This window comes from Dryobates pubescens, chromosome 22, assembly GCF_014839835.1.
Source record: "Dryobates pubescens isolate bDryPub1 chromosome 22, bDryPub1.pri, whole genome shotgun sequence".
Taxonomy (NCBI): domain Eukaryota; kingdom Metazoa; phylum Chordata; class Aves; order Piciformes; family Picidae; genus Dryobates; species Dryobates pubescens.
Window position 1 is genome coordinate 1,252,505 of NC_071633.1, and position 24,651 is coordinate 1,277,155.

At 65.4% G+C, this 24,651-nt stretch overlaps 1 protein-coding gene across 1 annotated transcript in view; it reads right to left on the minus strand.

Annotated features, from left to right (window-relative positions):
- The window catches only part of LOC104305653 (GTPase HRas), a 41,950-nt gene extending 41,517 nt beyond the window's left edge, over positions 1-433 (minus strand). Inside the window, exon 1 of the mRNA XM_054171656.1 lies at positions 301-433. The gene's annotated coding sequence lies outside the window, so the exon portion shown is untranslated. The remainder of the gene's footprint in view (positions 1-300) is intronic.
- Between the last annotated feature and the right edge of the window lie 24,218 nt (positions 434-24,651).

Below are 24,651 nucleotides of genomic sequence, written 5' to 3' on the forward strand. Positions count from 1 at the left end.
GCGCGGGCAGGTGGGTTCCGCGACACCGCCCCCAGCACCTCCCGGCCCCGCCGCCGCCGCCGCCGCCGCCGCCGCCGCCCCAGGGCTCCCTCCCTCCCCCGGGGCACGGCAGAGGCACCCCCGGCACCGGGGGCACAAACTTGCCGGGGCTCGGGGCGCAGCCGCCCCGCTAACAGGTGGCGGCGGCGGCACGGCCGGCCCGGCCCCGCCCAGGCGCTGGGTGCAGCCCCCGCGACGGCGCGTCCCGGCCCGTCCCACCCCCCCGGCCCCGGCCCCGGCCCCGGCCCGGCGGTCACTCACCGGCTCGCCCACCCCGGCAGGCGGGATGCGAGGCGCGGAAGTTTAAAGCGGGATAAGATTATTCCGTGGGGTTTGTTCCAACGGAGACGAATCAAACGAGACGAGGCACCCCCCGCGCCGCCGAGGCGGACACACCGCTCCTCCACCCTCCCCGGTCGCCGCCGCCGCTCCGCGCCGCTCCTCCCCGCCCGGCCCGGCCCGGCCCGGCCCCGCCGGGGGTTCAGCCGCTCGTCGGCCCAGCGGCGAGGCGAAGTTTCCACCGCGGTGGTGGAGGCGCCCCCGGCGTGCCGCGCCCGCCCCGCATTGGCACCGGGCGCCGGGGCGCTGCGCCGCTGCCGCCGCTGCCGCCGCCCGGACAATGTGCGTGCGGGGGGAGCGCGGCGGAGCGGGAGCGCGCCCCGCCGGCGGCCGCGGCCCCGCCCAGCGCCCCGCCCCGCCGCGCGCGGCGGCCGCCCCTGATAGGCGGCCCCCGCCGCCACCGCCCTCCCGGTGGGCCGCGCCGCCTGTCAATCAGCGGCCGCCGCCCGCCCACCGCGGCCTGGCCGCGGGGCGGCCCCGGGGGCGGTCCCTGGGGCGGCGGGGAGCTGGGAGCTGGGAGCTGGGAGAGGGGGCAGGGCGCCGGCCGCCGCCTCGCCCGGGAGGGTCACCGCGGTGCTGCTGCCGTCGCCCCGCTCTCCCCTGCGCCCCTTCCCCCGGGGGCTGCGGGGTTTTTGCTCTCCGTCCCCAGGGCCATGGCTCTGCTGCCAGGCCCGAGACGGCCCCTGCTGGGCAGCACCGGGCCGAGGGGAAGGCCTGGCGGGAGCCGCGCTGCAGGCGCCCGCCGCCTCCCGCCCGCTGCCTCCGGGCCGCCCTCCCCTGCGGCTGCGGGGCTGCTCTCCCCTCGGCAGCGGCAGAGATGGCTCCTACGCGGGGTTCGGGATGGGGGAGCAGCTCATTCCCCCTGCCCAGCACGCCCCGGCCCTGTGCCCGCTGCGGGAGCAGAGCTGCTGCCGTCGAAAGCGCCCAGCCCTGCCGGTACCGCGGCGAGGAGAGCCGCGGCCGTGCCCTCCACCTGCAGGCCGCACGCCGGGCACTGCCCCGGCCCGAGACTGCCCGCACAGACCGGGCACTGCCCCGGGCCGAGCCTCCCCTCGGCTGCCCGCACAGACCGGGCACTGCCCCGGCCCGAGACTGCCCGCACAGACCGGGCACTGCCCCGGGCCGAGCCTCCCTTCGGCTGCCCGCACAGACCGGGCACTGCCCCGGGCCAAGCCTCCCCTCGGCTGCCCGCACAGACCAGGCACTGCCCCGGGCCGAGGCTGCCCGCACAGACCGGGCACTGCCCTGGGCCGAGCCGAGCCTCGGCTGCCCGCACAGCCTGCCCGCACAGGCAGGGCACTGCCCTGGGCCGAGCCGAGCCTCGGCTGCCCGCACAGACCGGGCACTGCCCCGGGCCGGGCCGAGCCGACCCTTGGCTGCCCGCACAGCCTGCCCGCACAGGCAGGGCACTGCCCCGGGCCGAGCCTCCCGTTGGCTGCCCGCACAGGCTGCCCGCACAGGCAGGGCACTGCCCCGGGCCGAGCCTCCCCTCGGCTGCCCACACAGCCTGCCCGCACAGGCAGGGCACTGCCCTGGGCCGAGCCTCCCCTCGGCTGCCCACACAGCCTGCCCGCACAGACCGGGCACTGCCCCGGGCCGAGCCTCCCCTCGGCTGCCCACACAGCCTGCCCGCACAGACCGGGCACTGCCCTGGGCCGAGCCTCCCCTCGGCTGCCCACACAGCCTGCCCGCACAGGCAGGGCACTGCCCCGGGCCGAGCCGACCCTCGGCTGCCCGCACAGGCTGCCCGCACAGGCAGGGCACTGCCCCGGGCCGAGCCTCCCCTCGGCTGCCCGCACAGCCTGCCTGCACAGGCAGGGCACTGCCCCGGGCCGAGCCTCCCCTCGGCTGCCCGCACAGCCTGCCCGCACAGGCAGGGCACTGCCCCGGGCCGAGCCTCCCCTCGGCTGCCCGCACAGCCTGCCCGCACAGGCAGGGCACTGCCCCGGGCTGAGCCTCCCCTCGGCTGCCCGCACAGCCTGCCCTCTCTGGCCGGCACACCGCGCGTCTGAGGGAGGAAAGGCAAACTGAGACGTGGTGGTTAGTCTCTGGCTGTAGCTGATAGCCTGCAGGCTGAACCCAGCTCGTAGGGTGCTCTTATCAGGGCCCGGGAAAGGCCTAGGCAAAGCACCACCCCAGTCAGGAGCTATTGAGACAGGGCCCAGCGGACAGGACACCTGAATGGGCTCTGCATGGGACAGCTGGGGTCTGGCAGGGCTGGGCAGCAGGGCTGCTGCGTGAACTGAAAGCCTTCCATCGCAGGCAGCGGTCTGAGCGTGGTGAGAGGCTCCCTCTGGTCCTTTTGGGGTCCCACAGGAGCTAGGAAACCTTGGTGGGCTCAAGCTCCATGCCATGAGTTGAGGTTTGTCAGTGCAGCGCTTTGCCCATGCTGTCACAGCTCCTCCTAAGGCAGCGTTGTTCCCCTGCCAGTCTGGGCAGGGGGTAGCATTGGGCACCGGCTCGGCCAGGAGCACACAGGAGGAGAATCATTCAGGTTGGAAAAGACCCTTCAGACCCCCACTGAGTCCGACTGTAACCCAGCTACCATGACCACTACATGACAGCTTGAAGCACCACATCTACAGCTCCTGGAACACCTCTAGGGACCTCCAAGCTCACCCAGTCCAACACCAGCCCAGCCCCACCACGGCCACCAAACCCTGGCCCCAGGAACACCTCCAAGTCATGGGCACTCCACCAACTCCCTGGGCAGCCTCTGCCAAGACCTGACCACTCTGGCAGCAAATTTTTCCTCCTCTCCAACCTAAGCCTCCCCTGGCACAATTCCAGGCCAGTTCCTCTTGTCCTATCTCTAGTTCCTTGGGAGCAGAGCCCAAGCCCAGCTCCCTGCAGCCTCCTCTCAGGGAGCTGCAGAGAGCAATGAGGTCTCCCTCAGCCTCCTCTGCTCCAGGCTGAACCCCCCCAGCTCCCTCAGCCGCTCCTCTAAGAGAAGTGGCCGAGCTTTGGTGCAGCACATGGCACCACAGCCACTCTGGGCCCATGGCAGAGCGCTGCTGGCTCTGCTCTGAGCAAGGCTGCCACAGTTCCTCCTTCCCAGGAGCAGAGGATCCAGCGATCCGCAACTGGACCTAGAAACCATTGTTGCAGATGCTGGCCGTGACACACCTCACAAAGGCAGCTCCTGAGAGCTGGCAGCGTGGCTGGGTGAAGCGAGTTCTGAGGCCAGGCTGGGAGAGAGCCGCGCAGGTTCCTTCAGGTCCCTGCGCCGTGCTGCAGCGGCGCAGCCAAACCTGCCGGAGCGCTTTGGGCGAGCCCGGCGCGCAGCCCGGCGGCCCCAACCGGCACGCCGCCGCCGCCGATGAAGCCTTAACCTACCTTCAAACTCTTGGCTTGCTGCTACCGAGCCCTCCCGGCGCTGCGGGCTGCGCGGAGCGGCGAGGCCCGCGGCTGGCAGGGGCGCGGATGCCCGGCGCGGGCGGCCGGCGGCGGGAGCGGCCGCGGGCTGCGGGGCGCTGGGCTGCTCCGCAGGCAGCCACACGCACGGCGTCTGCCCCGGCTTGTTCCAGCCGCTGCTGCCGAGCGGGCAGGGCGCTGCAGCGGGCAGGAATCTGCCTGAGAAGGGGAGCTGGTGGGGTTCCAGCACCTAGGTGGTCCAGAAGGACTTAGCGAGGAGGAGAACCAAAGAGGAGGTGGAACAGGCACAGCGGTGGCCGAGCATCAGAGTCACAGAATCAGCCAGGTTGGAAGAGACCTCCAAGATCATCGAGTCCAACCTAGCACCCAACCCTAACTGCTCGACCAGACCATGGCCCCAAGGGCCTCAGCCAGGCTCTTCCTAAACACCTCCAGGGGTGAGGACTCCACCACCTCCCTGGGCAGCACATTCCAGGGCCAATCTCTCTATGAAGAATTTCTTCCTAACCTCCAGCCTGAACCTCCCCAGGCACAGCTTGAGACTGTGTCCTCTTGTTCTGGTGCTGGCTGCCTGGGAGAAGAGCCCAACCCCCACCTGGCTCCAACCTCCCTTCAGGGAGTTGCAGAGAGCAATGAGGTCTCCCCTGAGCCTCCTCTTCTGCAGGCTAAGCAACCCCAGCTCCCTCATAGGCTGCATGCTTTGGGGGCTTCCTAGTGACCTACAAGAAGCAGGAAACAGCAGAAGATAGGAGCAGAACTGCCTCTTTCTTGCTGATTCTTCAGTGCCAGATCACATCAGATAGCTGAGGACTACTTGTTGTGTGCAGACAGAGGTGGCATCACCTGGTGCTGACTCAGCCACACAATCACAGGCTGCTTTGGGCTAGAAGGAGCCTTCAAAGATCATCTAGCTCCAACACTCTGCTTCTGCAGAGGGGTTCCCAGCTCTTATTTTCCCCTCTGCTCTTCTTAGGCCTTTTCCAAAGTGAATCTGACTTTGTGTCCTAAGGAAAGGGCTGGACTCAAGGATCTCAGAGGCCTTTTCCAACTCAACCAATTCTATAATTCTATCAAAACCATGAGGCTCAGAGTCACAGAATCACAGCATGGGTTGGAGGGGACCTCAAAGCCCAGCCAGCTCCAGCCCCTGCCATGAGCAGGGACACCTCCCACCAGCACAGGCTGCTCAGGGCCTCATCCAGCCTGGTCCTGAACACCTCCAGGGAGGAGGTTCTAGCCTGCCTGTGAGGTCATTCTGCATGAAGAGATTCTTCCTTTCTAAACTTGAGTTTAATCCCAGGACAAAGGCCTGCCTGAGGCCTCTGGAGGACAGGATCCTCTTTTTGCACTGCAAATGCCACCACAAGAAGGTTGCTCTGCTAACTCATCCAAATCCAGGCTGGTTTAGGAGCAGCCCTGAAGGAAAGGCCTTGGGGGTGCTGGGTGCTGAGCAGCTCCCCAGGAGCCAGCAGTGCCTCCTGCAGCCCTCAGGCAGCTGGGTGCTGGGCTGCAGCCAGGGCAGGGTGGGCAGCAGGGCAGCAGAGGGGATTCTGCCCCTGGGCTCTGCTCAGACCTCACCTCCAACCCTGCCTCCAGCTCTGCTGTCCCCAGCAGCAGAAGGACTCAGAGCTGCTGCAGGGAGCCCAGAGGAGGCCACAGAGATGCTGCCAGGGCTGCAGCAGCTCTGCTGGGAGCACAGGCTGAGGGAGCTGGGGCTGTGCAGCCTGCAGAGGAGAAGGCTCCAGGGGCACCTCAGAGCTGCTGCCAGGACCTGAAGGGATCCTGCAGGAAGGCTGCAGAGAGACTTTGGCTGAGGGGGTCTGGAGCCAGGCCCAGGGGGAATGGTTTGGAGCTGAGGCAGAGCAGGGTTAGAGTGGAGCTGAGGAAGAAGTTGTTCAGTGTGAGGCTGGGGAGACTCTGGCACAGGCTGCCCAGGGAGGCTGTGGCTGTCTCCTGCCTGGGGGTGTTGAAGGCCAGGCTGGATGAGGCCCTGAGCAGCCTGTGCTGGTGGGAGGTGTCCCTGCCCATGGCAGGGCTTGGAGCAGATGATTTCTGAGCTGCCCTCCAACCTGAGCCCCTCTGTGATGCTATGATCCCATTGTGCCTCCAGCTGGAGTGGCATCAAACTCCACCAGCTACCCACCAGACAGCAGCTCCTGTGTCCTCCAGCAAATCTCAAGGCAGGCAGAGCCTTCTAGAAGCTCTGGAGGTGCTGCAGTGCTGCTGCCCACTGCCAGCTCTGCTTCCCAGGAGAGGCAGGCAGCTGGGGTTCTGGGCCCACTAGCATGCCATGCAGCAACAAAGAGGAAGAGCAGAGCCTCCCATGCTGCCAAAGCACAGCCTGAGGCTGAAGAGCTCTTCCATCAGCCCAATGCCTTCAGTCTTCCCTGGCTGGCTTCACCAAGCTGTCTGTAGCTGGCAGGTGGGAGGCTCTAAGTCGTGGCCACACTTATGCAGTCATCAGCTGTCACAGCCTGCTGAAGTTCAGCCTGGGAAGGTTCATCACTGGTTTTCTGTAGGTGCTGTGACCCCAAAAATGAGTCCTTGGTATTGCCATTCCCTTTCCAACCTCTGCAAGGGGAGAGTCCCAGCCACTGCTCTCTGTGGGGCAGACAAACCTGCACCAGGAGTTTAGTTGGGAGCTGAGCTGCTCAGCAGCTGTAGATGCAGGCTCTACCCACAGTATGGAAACATCAATCTTTATGAGGCACAGCTTCACAGATGGCATCAGGCTGGGAGGGAGCCTCCAAGGGCATCCTGTGCCACCCCCTGCCATGGGCAGCAGGGACAGCTCCAGCCAGAGCAGGCTGCCCAGGGACACAGCCAGGCTGAGCCTGAATGGCTCCAGGGATGGAGCCTCCAGCACCTCCCTGGGCAGCCTGTGCCAGAGTCTCCCCAGCCTCCCTGGGCACAACTCCCTCCTGGTGTCCAACCTGACTCTGCCCTGCTCCAGTGCCAAACCCTTGCCCCTTGGCCTATCCCCACAGCCCCTCCTGAGCAGTCCCTCTGTAATGGGTTGGGGCAGGTCCCCTCCCCACCACAGGCAGAAATAACGACTCAGGCAAACGGATTGCAAAGGTGATGAAAGTTTAAATAGAAAGCAGTGAATGTTACAGAAAACCCAAAGCGCAGTGACAAAGAAAGATCCCATCCCCACCTGAGGGTGCATGCAAAACCCCCAGGGCTCCTTCTTCCCCCTCCCTCTGCTGGGCTAGTCTCAGCTGGCCAGGCCTGAGACTGCCCATCCCCCTGTGGCCTTGGGCCTAATCAGGCCCATGGCCGGGAGATCTCTCCCCCAGTTACCAAGTCTCGGAGAGGGAAGGAAAGAGGAAGTGCCAGACTCCGCACTGGATCTTATAGTGGTGCAAAGAATTATGGTAGGAAATACACAATTTCCTGTGTCCATCCCTCTGGGCTGGACTTCTGGACACAGGAAGTGAATGCACCAGGGGGGCACCCAGCTCAAACTACAACACCCTCCCCATCTGCCTGCAGCTCCCCTGCAGATACTGAACTGCAGCTCTGAGCTCTCCCTGCAGCCTTCTCCTCTCCAGGCTGCACAGCCCCAACTCTCCCAGCCTGGCCCCACAGCAGAGGCTCTGCAGCCTCTGAGCATCTCTGTGGCCTCCTCTGGAGCCTCTCCAGCAGCTCCAGGTCTCTCTTGTGCTGGGTGCCCCACAGCTGGCCCCAGCCCTGCAGGTGAGGTCTCCCCAGAGCAGAGCAGAGGGGCAGGATCCTCTCTCCAGCCCTGGCCACACTGCTTTGGCTGCAGCCCAGGCTGCCCTTGGCCTCCTGTGCTGCCAGTGCCCATTGCTGCCTCCTCTCCAGCTTCTCCCCCCCAGCTTCACCCCCAAGGCCTTCTCTGCAGGGCTGCTCTCAGCCTCCTCCCCCCCAGCCTGGATGGGTGCTGAGGGTTGCCCTGAGCTAGGTGCAGGACCTTGCACTTTGCCTTCCTGAGCCTCCTGAGGCTCTCCTCAGCCACCTCTGGAGCCTGTGCAGGTCCCTCTGGAAGGCTCCATCCTGTCCTTACCAAGCCCAGCCCCCAGGCTGGTGCCAGCTGCAGGCTTGCTCAGGGTGCCTCAGTCTCTCTCTGTGGCACTGATGAAGGTATTGAACAGCAGTGGTCCCAGTGCAGATCCCTGAGGGACAGCACTTGTCACCTGTCTCCATCTGGAGCCATTGACCACTGCCCTTTGGATGTGTTCATCCCACCAATTCCTTATCCACTGCACAGCCCACCCATCAAACCCACACCTCTCCAGCTTGGGGAGGGGGCTGCTGCTGGGGCCTCTGTCAAAGGCTTTCCCAGTGTCTCACAGATGGACCCTCCTGCCCTTCCCTCGTCCCTTGCTGCCCTTCCCTCGTCCCCTGCTGCCCTTCCCTCGTTCCCTGCTGCCCTTCCCTCGTCCCCTGCTGCCCTTCCCTCGTTCCCTGCTGCTCTTCCCTCGTCCCCTGCTGCCCTTCCCTCGTCCCCTGCTGCCCTTCCCTTGTCCCCTGCTGCCCTTCCCTCGTTCCCTGCTGCCCTTCCCTCGTCCCCTGCTGCCCTTCCCTTGTCCCCTGCTGCCCTTCCCTCGTTCCCTGCTGCCCTTCCCTTGTCCCCTGCTGGCCTTCCCTCGTCCCCTGCTGCCCTTCCCTCGTTCCCTGCTGCCCTTCCCTCGTCCCCTGCTGCCCTTCCCTCATCCCCTGCTGGCCTTCCCTCGTTCCCTGCTGCCCTTCCCTCGTTCCCTGCTGCCCTTCCCTTGTCCCCTGCTGCCCTTCCCTCGTCCCCTGCTGCCCTTCCCTCATCCCCTGCTGGCCTTCCCTCGTTCCCTGCTGGCCTTCCCTCGTTCCCTGCTGCCCTTCCCTCATCCCCTGCTGCCCTTCCCTCGTCCCCTGCTGCCCTTCCCTCGTTCCCTGCTGCCCTTCCCTCATTCCCTGCTGCCCTTCCCTTGTCCCCTGCTGCCCTTCCCTTGTCCCCTGCTGCCCTTCCCTCGTTCCCTGCTGGCCTTCCCTTGTTCCCTGCTGGCCTTCCCTTGTTCCCTGCTGGCTTTCCCTCAGCCCCTGCTGCCCTTCCCTCGTTCCCTGCTGGCCTTCCCTCATCCCCTGCTGTCCTTACACACTGCCAGAGGCTGCTGGCTTGGCCTTGCTGGAGCAATGTTCTCCTTCATGCTGCCTCTGAGAACACAAAGCAGAGCCCCCCCTGAGGTTTGCTTCCCCTCAGCACCACAGTGTGCCTCATTTCTTCCTCTGTTGCTCCTGCAGCTGCAGCAGCCTCGGGAAACGCTTCCCCGGGGACGCTCTCCTCGCCGCGGGCCCCGCGGCTCGAGGCTGGCAGCGACGGAGCCCCTGCAGCATCCTCAGCCTCCCAGGCAACGCACATTGCTTCCTTTTAGCATCTTCCAGCCTGGCACAAGTCACTTGCCATGGCAACCAGCTCAGGAAAGAGGACAGAGATGAGCATCAGGAGCTGCTTTGTTGCTATAGCAAGGCAGGGAGCTCAGACCTGCTCCTTGCTCACCGCCGGCCGCGCAGCACCGCCGCACAGCAGCTCTCAGCAGCGCTTCACTTGCTGGGGCTGCTTAGCCTGGAGAGGAGGAGGCTCAGGGGAGACCTTCTTGCTCTCTGCAACTCCCTGCAGGGAGGCTGGAGCCAGGTGGGGGTTGGGCTCTTCTCCCAGGCACCCAGCACCAGAACAAGAGGACACAGTCTCAAGCTGTGCCAGGGGAGGTTTAGGCTGGAGGTGAGGAAGAAATTCTTCCCAGCCAGAGAGATTGGCCCTGGGAATGTGCTGCCCAGGGAGGTGGTGGAGTCCCCATCCCTGGAGGTGCTTAGGAGGAGACTTGATAGGGTGCTTGGTGCCATGGGTTAGCTGATTAGGTGGTGTTGGATGATAGGTTGGACTTGATGATCTTGAGGGTCTCTTCCAACCTGCTCTATTCTATTCTATTCTATTCTATTCTATTCTATTCTATTCCATTCCGTTCCATTCCATTCCATTCCATTCCATTCCATTCCATTCCATTCCATTCCATTCCATTCCATTCCATTCCATTCCATTCCATTCCATTCATCTTAGGGTGGGTGCAGCCCAGGAGCCTCCTGGGCCTGTCTGGTGCTTGAATCAAAGCTGAAGGGCAGAAGCAGGAAGCCTTCAAAACAAGGCTGGGTGCTCAGAACCACAAGGCCCAACTGAGGCAACCCTGCAGATGTCAGGGAGGGAACCAGCTCTGCTCTGAACCTGGATTCCATTCTCAGGCAGTCTCCATCCTCCTCCACCTCCCCCTTTCTGGCTTGGGTTTCCCTACTCTTTTACAAGTTCTGAGTGGAATCAGTCTCTGGAGGTCTGGCAGCCTTGTGGAGTTCACTGGGACAGAGGGGGGCACAAGCTTCTAGAGGCTGTCATGGAAGCACAGAACCATGGAACTGATTGGGCTGGAAAAGGCCTCTGAGATCCTCCAGGCCAACACCAGCCCAGCCCCACCATGGCCACCAAGCCCTGGCCCCAGCTGGCCACAGGAACCCCTCCAGGCATGGGGACTCCACCACCCCCCTGGGCAGCCTCTGCCAGGCCCTGACCACTCTGCCACCAAAGACATTTTTCCTCCTCTCCAACCCAAGCCTCCCCTGGCACAATTCCAGGCCAGTTCCTTTCCTTCTGTCCCCTGAGCCTGGGGAGCAGAGCCCAAGCCCAGCTCCCTGCAGCCTCCTCTCAGGGAGCTGCAGAGAGCAATGAGGTCTCCCTCAGCCTCCTCTGCTCCAGGCTGAACCCCCCCAGCTCCCTCAGCTGCTGCTCCCCAGCCCTGCTCTGCAGAGCCTTCCCCAGCTCAGCTCCCGTCTCTGGCCCTGCTCCAGATGCCATGAGAGGAAGGAAAGGGATCTCAAAGCAGCTGTGCTGAAACAGTTCCCAGAGACTGGGCAAAGTCTGTGAGTTAATCCTGCCTGCAGATCAGGCCAGGAGAGCCTTGGCCACAAGACACACAGAGCTGGGAGGTTCTGCATTGCCATCCTCCCAGGGGCCTCTCAGACATCCCTGAGGCTGGGGAGCAGAAAGCCACCTGGGACCAAACAGAAGGCCACTGAGTCCTGGCTGCCAAGGGGCTGTTCGGAAGGGTCTGACCGGGAGAGATCTGCAGTGATGAATCCACAGCTCCTGAATGAATTGCTCAACCCTCAAGCATTCAACAAAACCTTCCTCTGTGCTGTCCCCAAACCATCACACTGCTGCAGAGGGCCCAGGCAGTGAGCTGGACCCAGGCAGTGAGCTGGACCCAGGCAGTGAGCTGGGCCCAGGCAGTGAGCTGGACCCAGGCAGTGAGCTGGACCCAGGCAGTGAGCTGGACCCAGGCAGTGAGATGGACCCAGGCTGTGAGCTGGACCCAGGCAGTGCGCTGGACCCAGGCAGTGCGCTGGACCCAGGCTGTGAGCTGGATCCAGGCAGTGAGCTGGACCCAGGCAGTGAGCTGGACCCAGGCTGTGAGCTGGACCCAGGCAGTGAGCTGGACCCAGGCTGTGAGTTAGCCCCAGGCAGTGCGCTGGACCCAGGCAGTGCGCTGGACCCAGGCTGTGAGCTGGACCCAGGTAGTGCGCTGGACCCAGGCAGTGAGCTGGACCCAGGCAGTGAGCTGGACCCAGGCTGTGAGTTAGCCCCAGGCAGTGCGCTGGACCCAGGCAGTGCGCTGGACCCAGGCTGTGAGCTGGACCCAGGCTGTGAGCTGGACCCAGGCAGTGAGCTGGACCCAGGCTGTGAGTTAGCCCCAGGCAGTGCGCTGGACCCAGGCAGTGAGCTGGACCCAGGCTGTGAGCTGGACCCAGGCAGTGAGCTGGACCCAGGCTGTGAGCTGGACCCAGGCAGTGCGCTGGACCCAGGCAGTGAGCTGGACCCAGGCAGTGAGCTGGACCCAGGCTGTGAGCTGGACCCAGGCAGTGAGCTGGACCCAGGCTGTGAGTTAGCCCCAGGCAGTGCGCTGGACCCAGGCAGTGCGCTGGACCCAGGCAGTGCGCTGGACCGAGGCTGTGAGCTGGACCCAGGCAGTGAGCTGGACCCAGGCTGTGAGTTAGCCCCAGGCTGTGAGTTAGCCCCAGGCAGTGCGCTGGACCCAGGCTGTGAGTTAGCCCCAGGCAGTGAGCTGGACCCAGGCTGTGAGCTGGACCCAGGCAGTGAGCTGGACCCAGGCAGTAAGTTAGACCCAGGCAGTAAGTTAGACCCAGGCAGTGCGCTGGACCCAGGCAGTGAGCTGGACCCAGGCTGTGAGCTGGACCCAGGCAGTGCGCTGGACCCAGGCAGTGAGCTGGACCCAGGCAGTGAGCTGGACCCAGGCTGTGAGCTGGACCCAGGCTGTGAGCTGGGCCCAGGCAGTGCGCTGGACCCAGGCAGTGAGCTGGACCCAGGCAGTGAGCTGGACCCAGGCAGTGCGCTGGACCCAGGCAGTGAGCTGGACCCAGGCAGTGCGCTGGACCCAGGCAGTGCGCTGGACCCAGGCTGTGAGCTGGACCCAGGCTGTGAGCTGGACCCAGGCTGTGAGCTGGACCCAGGCAGTAAGTTAGACCCAGGCAGTGAGCTGGACCCAGGCTGTGAGCTGGATCCAGGCAGTGAGCTGGACCCAGACAGTGCACTGGACCCAGGCTGTGAGCTGGATCCAGGCAGTGAGCTGGACCCAGACAGTGAGCTGGACCCAGGCTGTGAGCTGGACCCAGGCAGTGAGCTGGACCCAGGCTGTGAGCTGGATCCAGGCAGTGAGCTGGACCCAGACAGTGCGCTGGACCCAGGCTGTGAGCTGGACCCAGGCTGTGAGCTGGACCCAGGCAGTGAGCTGGACCCAGGCTGTGAGCTGGACCCAGGCAGTAAGATAGACCCAGGCAGTGAGCTGGACCCAGGCTGTGAGTTAGCTCCAGGCAGTGAGCTGGACCCAGGCAGTGAGCTGGACCCAGGCAGTGCGCTGGACCCAGGCAGTGAGCTGGACCCAGGCAGTGAGCTGGACCCAGGCAGTGCGCTGGACCCAGGCTGTGAGCTGGACCCAGGCAGTGAGCTGGACCCAGGCAGTGAGCTGGACCCAGGCTGTGAGCTGGACCCAGGCAGTAAGTTAGACCCAGGCAGTGAGCTGGACCCAGGCTGTGAGCTGGACCCAGGCAGTGCGCTGGACCCAGGCAGTGCGCTGGACCCAGGCAGTGAGCTGGACCCAGGCAGTGAGCTGGACCCAGGCTGTGAGCTGGACCCAGGCAGTGAGCTGGACCCAGGCAGTGAGCTGGACCCAGGCAGTGAGCTGGACCCAGGCAGTGCGCTGGACCCAGGCAGTGCGCTGGACCCAGGCAGTGAGCTGGACCCAGGCAGTGCGCTGGACCCAGGCTGTGAGCTGGACCCAGGCTGTGAGCTGGACCCAGGCAGTGCGCTGGACCCAGGCAGTGAGCTGGATCCAGGCAGTGAGCTGGACCCAGGCTGTGAGTTAGCCCCAGGCAGTGCGCTGGACCCAGGCAGTGAGCTGGACCCAGGCAGTGAGCTGGACCCAGGCAGTGAGCTGGACCCAGGCAGTGAGCTGGACCCAGGCTGTGAGTTAGCCCCAGGCAGTGAGCTGGACCCAGGCAGTGAGCTGGACCCAGGCAGTAAGTTAGACCCAGGCAGTGCGCTGGACCCAGGCAGTGAGCTGGACCCAGGCTGTGAGCTGGACCCAGGCAGTGCGCTGGACCCAGGCTGTGAGCTGGACCCAGGCAGTGCGCTGGACCCAGGCAGTGAGCTGGACCCAGGCTGTGAGCTGGACCCAGGCAGTGCGCTGGACCCAGGCAGTGCGCTGGACCCAGGCAGTGAGCTGGACCCAGGCAGTGCGCTGGACCCAGGCAGTGCGCTGGACCCAGGCTGTGAGCTGGATCCAGGCAGTGAGCTGGACCCAGGCAGTGCGCTGGACCCAGGCTGTGAGCTGGACCCAGGCAGTAAGTTAGACCCAGGCAGTGAGCTGGACCCAGGCTGTGAGTTGGCCCCAGGCAGTGAGCTGGACCCAGGCTGTGAGCTGGACCCAGGCAGTGCGCTGGACCCAGGCAGTGCGCTGGACCCAGGCTGTGAGCTGGACCCAGGCTGTGAGCTGGACCCAGGCAGTGCACTGGACCCAGGCTGTGAGCTGGACCCAGGCAGTGAGCTGGACCCAGGCAGTGAGCTGGACCCAGGCCGTGAGCTGGACCCAGGCTGTGAGCTGGACCCAGGCTGTGAGCTGGACCCAGGCTGTGAGCTGGATCCAGGCAGTGAGCTGGACCCAGGCAGTGAGCTGGACCCAGGCTGTGAGCTGGACCCAGGCAGTGAGCTGGACCCAGGCTGTGAGCTGGACCCAGGCAGTAAGTTAGACCCAGGCAGTGAGCTGGACCCAGGCTGTGAGTTAGCCCCAGGCAGTGAGCTGGACCCAGGCTGTGAGCTGGACCCAGGCAGTGCGCTGGACCCAGGCAGTGCGCTGGACCCAGGCAGTGAGCTGGACCCAGGCAGTGCGCTGGACCCAGGCTGTGAGCTGGACCCAGGCAGTGAGCTGGACCCAGGCAGTGAGCTGGACCCAGGCTGTGAGCTGGACCCAGGCTGTGAGTTAGCCCCAAGCAGTGAGCTGGACCCAGGCTGTGAGCTGGACCCAGGCAGTGCGCTGGACCCAGGCAGTGAGCTGGACCCAGGCAGTGAGTTAGCCCCAGGCAGTGAGCTGGACCCAGGCAGTGAGCTGGACCCAGGCAGTGAGCTGGACCCAGGCAGTAAGTTAGACCCAGGCAGTGAGCTGGACCCAGGCTGTGAGTTAGCCCCAGGCAGTGAGCTGGACCCAGGCAGTGAGCTGGACCCAGGCTGTGAGCTGGACCCAGGCAGTGAGCTGGACCCAGGCAGTGCGCTGGACCCAGGCTGTGAGTTAGCCCCAGGCAGTGAGCTGGACCCTGGCAGTGAGCTGGACCCAGGCAGTGAGCTGGACCCAGGCTGTGAGCTGGACCCAGGCAGTGAGCTGGACCCAGGCTGTGAGCTGGACCCAGGCAGTGAGTTGGACCCAGGCAGTGCGCTGGACCCAGGCTGTGAGTTAGCCCCAGGCAGTGAGCTGGACCCAGGCAGTGAGCTGGACCCAGGCTGTGAGCTGGACCCAGGCAGTGAGCTGGACCCAGGCAGTGCGCTGGACCCAGGCTGTGAGTTAGCCCCAGGCAGTGAGCTGGACCCAGGCAGTGAGCTGGACCCAGGCAGTGAGCTGGACCCAGGCTGTGAGCTGGACCCAGGCAGTGAGCTGGACCCAGGCTGTGAGCTGGACCCAGGCAGTGCGCTGGACCCAGGCAGTGCGCTGGACCCAGGCAGTGAGCTGGACCCAGGCAGTGAGCTGGACCCAGGCAGTGAGCTGGACCCAGGCTGTGAGCTGGACCCAGGCAGTGAGCTGGGCCCAGGCAGTGAGCTGGACCCAGGCAGTGAGCTGGACCCAGGCTGTGAGCTGGACCCAGGCAGTGAGCTGGACCCAGGCTGTGAGTTAGCCCCAGGCAGTGTGCTGGACCCAGGCAGTGAGCTGGACCCAGGCAGTGAGCTGGACCCAGGCAGTGAGCTGGACCCAGGCTGTGAGCTGGACCCAGGCAGTGAGCTGGACCCAGGCTGTGAGTTAGCCCCAGGCAGTGAGCTGGACCCAGGCTGTGAGTTAGCCCCAGGCAGTGAGCTGGACCCAGGCAGTGAGCTGGACCCAGGCAGTGAGTTAGCCCCAGGCTGTGAGCTGGACCCAGGCTGTGAGTTAGCCCCAGGCTGTGAGCTGGACCCAGGCAGTGAGTTAGCCCCAGGCTGTGAGCTGGACCCAGGCTGTGAGTTAGCCCCAGGCAGTGAGCTGGCCCTTGGCAGTGGAAGGTTTGTGCTCACGCTTGCCGGTACAGGAGGCACTGCCTGTGTCTGTGACCCCCAAGCCAAACACACCCAGTGGGAGACCCCAGGCCTGGCCTTCCCCCTGAGTCAACCTCCTCCCAGAGACACTGCAGCAGTGAACATCCCAGCGCTGGGAGCAGCAGAGGCTGAGAGCCCTGGGGCTGAGAGCCTGCAGCAGAGCAGCCCCAGAGGGCAGCTGAGCAATGCTCAGCAAGAGCTAAAGGAGCTGTGGGGGGCAAGAGGCTGGGGCCAGGCTCTGCTCAGGGGTGCCCAGGGACAGCACAAGGGGCCAGGGGCACAGAGTGGCAGCCAGGAGCTGAGCAGGAGGAGAGAGTTGTTTGGTGTGAGGGTGCTGGAGGCCCGGAGCAGCCTGCCCAGGTCTGTGACCCTGTGCCCCATGTCTGCCTGCCCTCTCCTGCCAGCACACAGGGTGTGTGGTCTGCCTGCTGGTGCAGGAGCTGTGCTGATTGCCTGGCACTGGCTCTGCTGGCATCCCTGCAGGAGCCCTGTGAGCTGCCAGCTCTAATTGCAGGTCAGGCAGTGCCTTGGAGCCCCATCCTCAGCCCACTGCGCTCCGAGGGAGGGTTTTGTCCTCGCTCAGCAGCAGCTCAGGTCGCTGGGAGCTGGGGGGGTTGGAGCTGCTTTACAAACCCTCACAGACTCAGTCCTCCCAGGATGTTCATTTCCAGCCTGGACTCTTGGCAGCTTGCAGGGTGCCCACTTCTTACAGTGAGGCTGGGGAGCCCCTGGCACAGGCTGCCCAGGGAGGCTGTGGCTGCCTCCTGCCTGGAGGTGTTCAGGACCAGGCTGGATGAGGCCCTGAGCAGCCCTGAGCCAGATGCTGTCTGATGGCTTTTGGTGGCCAGTGCTAAACAAGGCTGAAGTCAGAACTCCTCCAAGATTCCTAGGCTGAGATTCCCAACTCAGCATGGAGGCCCCAGCACAAGGGGGACCTGGAGCTGCTGGAGAGGCTCCAGAGGAGGCCACCAAGGTGAGCAGAGGCTGCAGAGCCTCCCCTGTGGGGCCAGGCTGGGAGAGCTGGGGCTGTGCAGCCTGGAGAAGAGAAGGCTCCAGGCAGACCTCAGAGCAGCCTTGCAGTGCCTGAAGGGCTCCAGGAGAGCTGGGGAGGGACTCTGGCCAAGGGCTGGGAGTGCCAGGCTGAGGGACAATGGCTTTGAGCTGGCAGAGAGGAGACTGAGAGTGGAGAGGAGGAAGAAATGGTTGAGAGTGAGGCTGGGGAGGCTCTGGCACAGGCTGCCCAGGGAGGCTGTGGCTGCCTCCTGCCTGGAGGTGTTCAGGACCAGGCTGGATGAGGCCCTGAGCAGCCTGTGCTGGTGGGAGGTGTCCCTGCCCATGGCAGGGGCCTGGAGCTGGCTGAGCTCTGAGCTCCCTTCCAACCTGAGCCATTTGTGTTGCATCTTCCTTCTCTGGCCTCAGCCTCTTGGTTTTGCCTTTTCCACTTCCAGGCAGTGGACTTCTGTTGGGGAGCTGCTGAGGGCAGAGCACAGAGGCACTGACCAGGAATGTTCTGTGCATGCCAGGGACTGATGGAATCTCAGCTGTGGCCTGGGGCACCAGGAGCAAGCTAAGGCTGGTGCAGAGCTGCTGCATTAGCAGGCAGCCATTCCCCAGCCCTCATTAGCAGCACCCAGGGATGAGCCTAGGGGCTGCTAGCCGGAGCTGCCCTGCAGGCAGCCTTTGAATCCCCAGAGCTTACTGCTGCTGGGATCTGGGAGGCTTCCACCAGCACAAAGTGGATTTGGGATCATGCAGCCCCCTCCCCCCGGCTTCTGTGGGGCAGAGGGGAGGGGGGGGGAGGGTCTCCGAGCTGCTCTGCCCCGGTTCCGTGGCTCTGGCGTGCTGCAGTGAGGCCTGGGCAGGAGGCTGCCGCCTCCCCAGCCAGCACCCTGCTGGTGCCGGCAGCCGGCCTGTGGCGCTCAGCACGCCCCGGGGATCGTGTCCCAGCACGTCCCTGCTGCCGTCCCGAGGGCTGAGCCGCAGCGTGGCGCCGAGCTGGGGCAGGCTCCTGCGCTGCGGACAGCTCCCTGCGGACAGCTCCCTGCGGACGGCGCTGCGCGCAGCGCTGAGCGGGCTCTGCACCCCTGCGGCTCAGCCCAGGAGCTTCTGCAGCCTGAGCCTGTGCCTCCAGAGCTGCAAACCAGCCCTCAGCCTCCTGCAGTCGCTCCAGAGCACTCTGGTGGCTGGGATTCACCTGCGGCCCAGCCTCCCCCAGCCTGCTGGGGAGTGAGAGGAGAGCAGAGCAGCTTCTGGGGGCATCGCTGCCTGCTGAGGGGCTGCCAGGCTGCCCCGGCCCTCCTGTGCCCTGCACCAGGCTCTGTGCCGCTCAGCAGCTCTCAGCTGCAGCTCTCAGACACGAGGGAACCCTCCCAGTTTTACTGGGGGAAAAGCTCTGCCTGCCCTGGAACCAGTTCTGCAGGAGGCTGAGGGAGAGCAGCCTGCCTGGGCTCACACAGGGCTGCCAGTGCCAGCCTGCCCAGTGCCAGCCTGCCCAGCCCCAGCCTGCCCAGTGCCAGCCTGCCCACTGCCAGCCCTGCCCACTGCCAGCCTGCCAGCCCCAGCCCTGCCCACTGCCAGCCCTGCCCACTGCCAGCCTGCCAGCCCCAGCCCTGCCCACTGCCAGCCCTGCCCACTGCCAGCCTGCCAGCCCCAGCCCTGCCCAGCACAGCCTGCCCAGTGCCAGCCTGCCCAGCCCCAGCCCTGCCCATCACAGCCTGCCGAGCCCCAGCCTGCCCAGCCCCAGCCCTGCCCAATGCCAGCCCTGCCCAATGCCAGCCTGCCCAGTGCCAGCCTGCCCAGCCCCAGCCTGCCCAGCCCCAGCCCTGCCCAGTGCCACCCTGCCCAGCCCCAGTCTGCCCAGCCCCAGCCTGCCCAGCCCCAGCCCTGTCCAGCCCCAGCCCTGCCCAGCACAGCCTGCCCAGTGCCAGCCTGCCCAGCCCCAGCCTGCCCAGCCCCAGCCCTGCCCAGCCCCAGCCTGCCCAGCCCCAGCCTGCCCAGTGCCAGCCTGCCCAGCCCCAGCCTGCCCAGCCCCACCCTGCCCATCACACCCTGCCCAGCCCCACCCTGCCCAGCCCCAGCCTGCCCAGCCCCAGCCCTGCCCAGCCCCAGCCTGCCCAGTGCCACCCTGCCCAGCCCCAGCCCTGCCCAGCACAGCCTGCCCAGCCCCAGCCTGCCCAGTGCCACCCTGCCCAGCCCCAGCCCTGCCCAGCACAGCCTGCCCAGTGCCAGCTTGCCCAGCACAGCCCCAGCCTGCCCAGCCCCAGCCCTGCCCAGCCCCAGTCTGCCCAGCACAGCCTGCCCAGTGCCAGCTTGCACAGCACAGCCCCAGCCTGCCCAGCCCCATCCTGCCCAGCCCCAGCCTGCCCAGTGCCACCCTGCCCAGCCCCAGCCCTGCCCAGCACAGCCTGCCCAGTGCCAGCTTGCCCAGCACAGCCCCAGCCTGCCCAGCCCCAGCCCTGCCCAGCCCCAGTCTGCCCAGCACAGCCTGCCCAGTGCCAGCTTGCACAGCACAGCCCCAGCCTGCCCAGCCCCATCCTGCCCAGCCCCAGCCCTGCCCAGTGCCACCCTGCCCAGCCCCAGCCCTGCCCAGTGCCACCCTGCCCAGTGCCACCCTGCCCAGCCCCACCCTGCCCAGTGCCACCCTGCCCAGCCCCAGCCCTGCCCAGCCCCAGCCTGGCCAGCACAGCCTGCCCAGTGCCAGCTTGCCCAGCACAGCCCCAGCCTGCCCAGCTGGGCAGCAGCTCAGCAGGGAAGAGGCAGCTGGGAGTGCTGAAGGCCTCAAGGGTCTCTGGGGTGCAGGAGGAAGAGTGTGGCCAGCAGGGCAGGGGAGGTTCTCATTCCCCCTCTGCTCTGCCCTGCTGAGACCACAGCTGCAGCACTGGGTCCAGGTCTGGGCTCCCCAGTTGCAGAGGGCCAGGGAGCTGCTGGAGAGAGCCCAGGGCAGGCTGCAGAGCTGCTGAGGGGCCTGGAGCAGCTCTGGGAGCAGCAAAGGCTGAGAGCCCTGGGGCTGAGAGCCTGCAGCAGAGCAGCCCCAGAGGGCAGCTGAGCAATGCTCAGCAAGAGCTAAAGGAGCTGTGGGGGGCAAGAGGCTGGGGCCAGGCTCTGCTCAGTAGTGCCCAGGGACAGCACAAGGGACAGCAAGGGGCACAGAGTGGCAGCCAGGAGGTTGGAGCTGAGCAGGAGGAGAAAGTTTTTTGGTGTGAGGCTGCTGGAGGCCTGGAGCAGGCTGCCCAGAGAGGTTGTGGAGTCTGCTGGGGTGGAGAGCTTCCAACCCCCCCTGGGCACTGTGCTGCTGGGCAAGCTGCTGGGGGTGCCCTGCTGGGGCAGGGACTGGGCTGGGTGAGCTCCAGGGGTCCCTTCCACCCCACCCCCAGGCTGGGTCCTGTGCCAGCTGTGGAGCTTGACCCCAGGTGTCCCTTGGTGGAAGACAGGAGCCACACAAGGGCCACACTCAGCTCCCGGTGCTGAGCCATGTGGCAGGTGGGCAGAGCAGGCAGGTGGCAACCTGTGCCTGGCTGCCTGTGCCTGAGGCACCTCCCCCTGCAGCTGCTGCTGCCAGCCTGCTGCCAGCCTGCTGCCTGCAGGCTCAGGAATGACCTCACTGCCCTGGCAGCCAGGGAGCCATGAGAGATTAACCCTGCCCTGGCAGGGGCCGGGGCAGCTGATCTCTCATTCTGGTTCCCTGAGCTCCCTTCCAACCTGAGGAAGAATTTCTTTGCTGGAAGGGTCCCAGGGCCCCGGAGCAGGCTGCCAGGGAGGTTGTGCAGCCTGCTGTGGAGCCTCTGCAGCCCCACCTGGGAGTGTTGTGTGTGCCCTGGGCTGGGTTCCATGCCCTGGCAGGGCAGGTGGAGTGGGAGCTCTCCAGAGGTCCCTTCCAACCCCTAACGTCCTGCAAAACCCAACCCAACCAACAGAGCCAACCCTCAGCCCTTCCAGGGCTCTGTGATTGGAGCTGAAGCCTCCTGCAGCTCACAGCCATGGTGCCCCTGTGCCACTCAGCCTGGCACCTGCTGCTGACCACCCCTCAGCTGCCCAGCCCAGCCCCAGCCCCAGCCCAGGGCTGCTCAGGGCTCTCCCAGAGGCTTTTGCTGCACTAGGGCTGAGAGCTGAGGAGCTTGAGAGGGAGCCACAGGGGGCAGGGGCTTGAGAGGGAGCCACAGGGGGCAGGGGCTTGAGAGGGAGCCATAGGGGACAGGGGCTTGAGAGGGAGCCACAGGGGGCAGGGGCTTGAGAGGGAGCCATAGGGGGCAGGAGCTTGAGAGGGAGCCACAGGGGGCAGGGGCAGGGGCAGGTGGCACAGGGGCAGGGGCAGGTGGCACAGGGGCAGGAGCTTAAGAGGGAGCCACAGGGGCAGGTGCCACAAGGGCAGATGCCACAGGGGCAGGGGCAGGTGGCACAGGGGGCAGGGGCAGGTGGCACAGGGGCAGGGGCAGGCGGCACAGGGGCAGGGGCAGGTGGCACAGGGGCAGGTGGCAGCAGCTCTCCCCTCTGGCTGGCATGCATCCCTCCTGGCTGTGGGCTGCAGAGGCTGTGCTGGGGGCTGCTGTCAGCTGTCCAAGGGCCAAGCTGAGCTCTGCAGCTCTGCCCTGAGTCCCCTGGCCAGCTGCAGCTGCAGAGGTGCTGCCAGGCTGCAGCAGCCCCTGTGCTGCAGCAGGGAAGATGATGTCCAGGCCCTGGCTGCTGCCCAAGCAGCCTGAGAAACCTGCTGGCTGGAGGGGAAGCAGAGGTGCAGAGGAGGGAAGGGGTTGGAAGGGGCCTGTGGAGCCCATGGGGTGCAGCCCCTGCAGAGCAGGCTCCCACCCAGGCTGCTCAGGTGCTGCTGTGCCCAGCTGCAGGCATTCCCTGCTGCAGGCTCTCTCCTGCCCTGCCCCAGGCTGGGAGCCCTGCACAGCCTCACTCCTGCTGCTGTTCACCCTCTGTCCTGTCCCCCTGCCGGCAGGCAGAGCCCTGGCACTGCCCCACTGCAGCCCTCCCTGGGCTCTCCCAGCCCCTCCTGCACCCTGCTCCTGCCCAGTGAGTCCCACGGCCCCGGGGCTGCCCCTGGCCCCCAGCAGGGAGCCTGCCAGCAGGGCAGGGAGCTCCCAGGGTGCTGCTCAGCAGCTGAGATCCCTGCCTGCCACCTGGGTTAAACGAGGGGGGCTCAGAAACCCTGCTGCAAGGCTCCTATCCTGAGCCACCCCTGCCCAGAGCTGCCCAGCTCAGGCCCTGCCCAGCTCAGGCCCTGCTCACTGGCTGCAGCCCAGGGCAGCTTGGCACAGCCAGGGGCTGCTCCAGCAGGCAGAGGCTGCTGGGGACAGACCCTGCCAGGGGCTGGGCTGAAGGAGGCCTCTGCCTGAGACTTGCTCACACCACAGAATCATAGAATAGAATCAACAAGGCTGGGAAAGGCCTCAGAGGTCACCCAGCACCTCCTGCCAGCTCAACCATGGCTCCAAGTGCCACATCCAAGCCCCTCTGGAACCCCTCCAGGGATGGGGACTCCACCACCTCCCTGGGCAGCACATCCCCAGGGCCAATCTCTCTTGCTGGGAAGAACTTTCTCCTCACCTCCAGCCTGAACCTCCCCTGGCACAGCTTGAGACTGTGTCCTCTTGTTCTGGTGCTGCTGGCCTGGGAGAAGAGCCCAACCCCCACCTGGCTCCAGCCTCCCTGCAGAGAGCTGCAGAGAGCAATGAGGTCTCCCCTGAGCCTCCTCTTCTGCAGGCTAAGCAACCCCAGCTCCCTCAGCCTCTCCTCACAGGGCTGTGCCCCAGACCCCTCCCCAGCCTCCTTGCCCTTCCCTGGACACCCTCAGGAGCCTCAATGTCCTGCTTGGATTGAGGAGTCCAAGGGCACTGCCACAGCTTGTGCCACACCTTGGGGGCAGGAAGGCAGCAGTGGGGAGGAGCAGGCAGGACAGGGGACCCTCAAGAGCTCCCCAAGGGGTTGCAGCCCATGGAGGGCATCTTCAGGAGCCAGCTGAGGATCCCTCTGTGATGCTTGCACGGTGCTGGCAGTCAGGGGGGGCCCTGGAGGCAGGAAGAAGGAGAACCTCCACAGCCATGGTTAGAAAGGACCCCAGCAGCCACCAACCTGCCAGCCTCAGCCCTGAGTCTGGGAAGATCAAGGGCCAGACCCTCCCAGAAGCTCTGCTGAGGCCCCTGGAGAGCAGGGAGGTGATCTGAGAGAGCCAGCATGGCTTCACCAGGGGCAAGTGCTGCCTGCCCAGCTCCTGTGCTGCAGTGGCTACAGCACAGGGCAAGGGGGGGCTCTGGATGCCTCCTTTGGCAGGGCCCCCTACAAGGGGGCTGCTTTCATTGCCTTCTGGCAGCCAAAACCATCCCCTGAAGCTCTGCCAAGCCAAGGAGGAGGTTGTGCTCCCTCAGCTCAGTGCCTCAGAGCACATGGCCACCCTGATGCCACCCAGGGCCTCTGCAGGGCCTTGGGGATGCCAGCAGCTTGGGTTCCTTGCTCACAGGACTGGCATTGGCTTCCAGAGGGACTCTGGGGGCTCACAGCAGGGCTGGGCTGGGAGGGAGCTCAGAGCTCAGCCAGCTCCAGCCCCTGCCAGGGGCAGGGACACCTCCCACCAGCACAGGCTGCTCAGGGCCTCATCCGGCCTGGTCCTGAACACCTCCAGGCAGGAGGCAGCCACAGCCTCCCTGGGCAGCCTGTGCCAGAGTCTCCCCAGCCTCACTCTCAACCATTTCTTCCTCCTCTCCACTCTCAGTCTCCTCTCTCCCAGCTCCAAGCCATTGTCCCTCAGCCTGGCACTCCCAGCCCTTGGCCAGAGTCCCTCCCCAGCTCTCCTGGAGCCCTTCAGGCACTGCAAGGCTGCTCTGAGGTCTGCCTGGAGCCTTCTCCATGCTGCACAGCCCCAGCTCTCCCAGCCTGGCCCCAAGGGGAGCTTCTCAATGTCAGCCAAAGTGCTCCTGGGTCTGGTTCAGCTGCAGGGGATCCAGCTGGGCACAAAGCCCTGTGCCTGGCTCAAGAGCTTCCCTCTCCTCACAGCTTAGGGATTCACAGCAGCCTGTGAGGAGGAGGAGGAACACAGTGACTCAGAGAAGAGGTTTCCTGACTGCACCTTCTCATTGCTGCTGCTTTCCATGCCAGGTGCAGTGGCAGCAGAACAAAGCAGCTGACAGACCCCTGTGGAGCTGCAGCCCTTGAGCTCAGCCTCACTCCCTCCCAGCCATGCCTCACCCTGGGGATGAGGTCCTGAGCACCTGCTGGGGCTGGAACTCCTCTTGCATCACCTTCTGCACACAGTGACTGCCAGCACATGACAGCAGCAGGTTCCTCATGGCCCCAGAGGAGCCTTGCTGATGGCAAAGCCCTCTCAGCTCACCCAGCCCAACCATTCCCTGGCTCTGCCAAGGCTGGGGCTGAGCCCTGGCCCTCAGCACCACAGCTCTGCCTCTCTGAAACACCTCCAGGGATGGAGCCTCAAGCACCTCCCTGGGCAGCCAGGGCCAGGCTTGGAGAACCCTTGCAGGGAGGAATTTTCTTCTCATGTCCAAGCTGAACCTCTTCTGGGCAACCTGAGGCCATTTCCTCTGCTGCAGCTGCAGCTGGAGCACCCCCAGGAGCCTGCCCCAGCAGCAGCTGGCACTTCAGAACAGAGGTAGACCACAGCTGGCTCTAAGTTAGGGTTGGGTGAGGAACTGGCTGGAGGCTGAGCCCAGAGAGTGGTGGTGAATGGTGCCACAGGCAGCTGGCAGCCAGGCACCAGTGGTGTGCCCCAGGGAGCAGTGCTGGGCCCCAGCCTCTTTAACATCTTCATTGGTGATCTGGAGGAGGGCATTGAGTCCATCAGCAGTAAATGTGCAGCTGACACCAAGCTGGGGGCAGGAGTTGATCTGCTGGAAGGTAGAGAGGCTCTGCAGAGGGACCTGGACAGGCTGGGCAGATGGGCAGAGGCCAACAGGATGGCATTCAACAAGTCCAAGTGCCAGGGGCTGCACTTTGGCCACAGCAACCCCAGGCAGAGCTACAGGCTGGGGGCAGAGTGGCTGAGAGCTGCCAAACAGAGAGGGACCTGGGGGTGCTGGGTGACAGCAGCTGAACAGAACAGAACAGAACAGAATAAA